The 3,997-nt window shown below is 37.0% G+C and overlaps 1 long non-coding RNA gene across 2 annotated transcripts; it reads left to right on the top strand.

Annotated features, from left to right (window-relative positions):
- The first annotated feature begins 321 nt into the window (after positions 1-321).
- Positions 322-3,171, top strand: LOC103330687 (uncharacterized). Of its 2 annotated transcripts, XR_001677822.2 has the most exons (4): positions 322-901; positions 988-1,133; positions 1,849-2,136; positions 2,809-3,171. It is a non-coding gene; the product is annotated as an uncharacterized LOC103330687 (long non-coding RNA). The 2 variants fall into 2 exon arrangements; XR_513999.3 differs by having other exon boundaries at positions 327-1,133.
- The last annotated feature ends 826 nt before the right edge of the window (positions 3,172-3,997 follow it).

Consider the following 3,997-nt stretch of genomic DNA (forward strand, 5'->3'; position numbering starts at 1 on the left):
TGGGAAATTCATGAAGGCATCTGCGGCAATCACTCAGGCACTAGCTCACTAGCGCATAAAGCCATTCGGCAAGGATACTTCTGGCCCTCCACTACTACAATTTTATTAAACCACGACTCAAAATAGACGACGGGGCACCTTAAAATCGTCGTTGTATTTTAAAAGACGACGATTTTTTAAAACCGTCGTACTATATCATCTTATACGCTACTATTTTGGGTTGATTTTTAAAACACGACGCATGTCAATTAACAAGCGTCATCTTTTAAAACGCGCTAAACAAAAGGATTTTTAAAACACGACGCTTGTTAATTTCAAGCACCGTCTTTAAAACACGCTAAACAAAAGGGTGGCTTATGAATTTGCCTTCGACCTAAAATTCAGATTTCCCTATGTGAAAACTTTATCTCTCCCTCCTTGAACTCTTGAGCTCCTATCTCCTTCCTTGAAACCCTCCTGAGCTATCTGAAACACTCCTTCTCTCACCTTTCTACTCCTCATATGTACCTACCAGCCATCAACATAGCTACGGCGTTGACGACATCGACACAGCTACGGCGTCGACGACATCGACACAGCGACGCCGTCAACGCCATCCTTTTCTTCGCATCAGTCATCACCAGGCGCCATCGACGCCATCTTCACAGTCAACGGCGACGATGTCCTTGAAAACAGATCTAGAGACCTTGCGAGAGGGGAAAAGCCTAGAACATTAGATCTGTCATCGAACCTCAGGTGACAGATCAGAGAGACAAAGGAGAAGATGAGCTGGTCTTCGATGTCGCCTGAGGTTCGATGGCAGATCTCCATCGCGCCTTCTTGGTCATCGAACTCGCCATCAACGTCACAGATCTCGCCGTCTTGGTCGTTCTCGAGTTTGATAAAGATTCATTCTCCCTTGGTGAACTTTTCAATTTTAGGTGAATCCAATCCAGTACGAATCAATTGGTAATAGAATTTCTTTCATTATTTCTTTTTTTTTCGCAGAGCATCAATGAATGGGTTTGATGTCAAGAGTAGGAATCTCTGTTTTTGGTAACTTAGAAACCGAGCACACAGAAACAGAAGGAAATCACGGCCAATTTAGGCCAAAGAAGAAAGAAGTCTATGAATTGGGTTGCTAAAAAACTCTGGTAAGATTATGCTCCTTATCTTTCTCCTTTAGTTTTCTATCCTAACTTCTATTCATCCATGTAATTGTATCTTGAGTTGTTATGTGAATGATGAGAGGGAAATATTCATAATATTTCTCCATCATATTGATTAATTTCTCATACAAGTAGCTATCTAGGTTTTCCAAAATAGCAAAATAGAAATGGAAAGGTACAAGAGCTAAAAAAACTGTAAAAGGTAGTGTAGGAATAAATTAAAGGAATGGGGAGACTGAAGCTTCAGATCAAGAGGATTGAGAATACGACTAATAGACAAGTCTTTCTCAAAAACAAGAACCGGGCTTATCAACAAAGCCTACGAACTCTCTGTTCTCTGTAAAGTTAATATAGCTTTGAATCACACCCACATATGGATAAGCTGGGATGTTGTTCGAACTTTTTAATTTAACTCTGTTATGAAAAATTAAAAATTCATATTCCGACAAGTAATTGGAAACCTATTCCATGTTGGAGTCGGCTAATAGATGCACACATTATTTATAAGCAAGGGCACCCCATTCTACTTTCACGCAAAATTTCTGTCAGCTATATACTTCATTCCTTTTACACAAATTTGATCTCTCTCTGCTCTTTAATTTGCTCTCCTTTGTTGTCTGCCCATGGGTTTGAGAAAAAGTATACTGATTTTCTTGCTCATGTTGGCTTTCTGTGGCATTTGTTTCGGTGCTGTGTATAGAGTTGGTGAATCCAATGGGTGGACTTCTAGAGGCCTTGTTGATTACAATGACTGATTCGATATGAAACAAAAACACAGCGCATGTCTGATTTGATAAGTTTTCAACTTGCAATTGTATTATTATTATTTTTTGTTACAAGCAGATCCAGTTTGATGCAATAATTTTGTATCCAGTTTCCATTGCAGGTTTTTGGTCAGAATTAAGAAGGAAATTGTTTGGAATGTCAGGCACTAAGAATTCCTTTGTAGCAAACTGATAAAGACATATTGAAATTGGTTTTTTTTCAGGTTAGTTTCCTCCATATCAGTCTATTTTACTTTTAGTTTGGTTTTGAATTCGCAAATGCAGTGTTGTTTTCCTTTCCTTTACCAGTAAGTATATACACTATGTTGAAAAAAATTTAAAAAGGGAGTCGAGCCTCTAATGTTTGAGTGAGACCACCGTGTATATATGTATCCTTTGGCTTATAATTGTTCTATTAATTGTGGAGGAGTTTAGGAGAGGACATAGTGGATTTGACAGAATATCTTGAGATCAGAGGATATCATTTTATCCTGTCTTTGAATTGTGATCTTTCACATTTCTAAACACACAAGTTTAAGTTGTAAATTGTTTTTGTAATGTGGTTTTTCATTTGTTCTTCTGTGTCAATATTGATTTCGAATTCCATTAGTTTTGCTATTCTTCCTTTTCTGTGGATAAAAGAGATTTATACAACTTTCATTTGTCTGGATTTTCGTTTGGGTTTTCATTGCTTTGGATTTTCTTTTTACAAATTTATAAATAAACCTTCTGTCTTATTTAAACATAGAAACACACCCAAAATTTGTTTTTATAAATGGGTTTTGAGTGTGTGTAATGATGGGTTTTGGGTGTGTTTATATGTTTAAATAGTGCTTGGGTTTTTTTATAATTTCTTCTGTCTCTAGTGAATCCCTAATTTGTTTTGATGTCAACAGCAATGTGAAGGATAACATTTGACGATGGGCAAAGGCTAAGGACAATGGATAGGCATGTAAAATAGCAGTTTTTCTTTGAGAGATAATAAGATCCAGCTGGTAGCTCAATGACCCAGCTGGTAGACAACTTGGAAGAAATATAAGATCCATTTGACAAAGATGACAGCTGAATGTGGAGAACAAGTACAAATTGTTGAAGATACAACAACTTTAGGTTAATGCTTTGGACATGGTATTTTGTAATTATAGGATATAATGTTATAGATATGGTATTTTGTATGGATATAGTAGGAATCAAGATTGGTAAACAATGTAATTACAATTGAATCTTCCAAGTTTTATGAAATAAATAATTTTTTAGTATATATATTGTTTAGAAAGCATTATGATTGTTTTTCTAGTTAAAATCGTTGTAGGGAACTGTTGAAAACTTAAAAATTAAAAAAAAAAAAAAAAAGCTAAAATGAATTCAGTACGTCACTTTTACAGATAATAAACGACGGTTTTATTAGACAAACCGTCGCTTTACATGTAATAGACGATGGTTATTTGAAACAACCGTCGCTTTACATATAATAGACGACGGTTCTTTTGAAAACCGTCATCTTTACATATAATAGATTAATTACGTAATTTGACTTTTAAAAAGATGACGGTCGATTTAACGACGGTTTAAAAAAAAGACGACGGTGTTTCGTCGCCTATTTCAATTTTGTAGTAGTGCTCACTTCACACTAATGCCCGTGCCTTTACCCGGTATGCGATAAGTGTCGATTTGCCAACATTCCACAACTTCCAAACCATTGATACCATGGTCACCCTTGGCCATTTGCTCTAATGAGGATTGACTCATTGGACCTATGCCCGAGGGCAAGGGCCAAGTCAAGTATGCAGTGTAGACTATTTCACCAAATGGGTTGAAGCCGAAGCCTTAGCCATCATCATTGCAGCCCGCATCGAAACTTTTGTTTGGCAAAATATCGTATGTCGCTTCGGCATTCCGAACACCATCGTCACAAATAATGGCCGGCAAGTTGATATACAAAGTTCAAACAATTTTGTTCAAACCTCAAGATCCGTCTTTGCTTCGCCTCCCCAACCCATCCTCAATCCAATGGCCATGTTGAAGTTGTGAACAAAATCATCAAGAAGAGCCTGAAGACCAAGCTTGACAAAGCCAAGGGTTGCT

The sequence above is a fragment of the Prunus mume genome, linkage group LG5 (assembly GCF_029339155.1).
Source record: "Prunus mume cultivar Tortuosa linkage group LG5, ASM2933915v1, whole genome shotgun sequence".
Lineage (NCBI taxonomy): Eukaryota > Viridiplantae > Streptophyta > Magnoliopsida > Rosales > Rosaceae > Prunus > Prunus mume.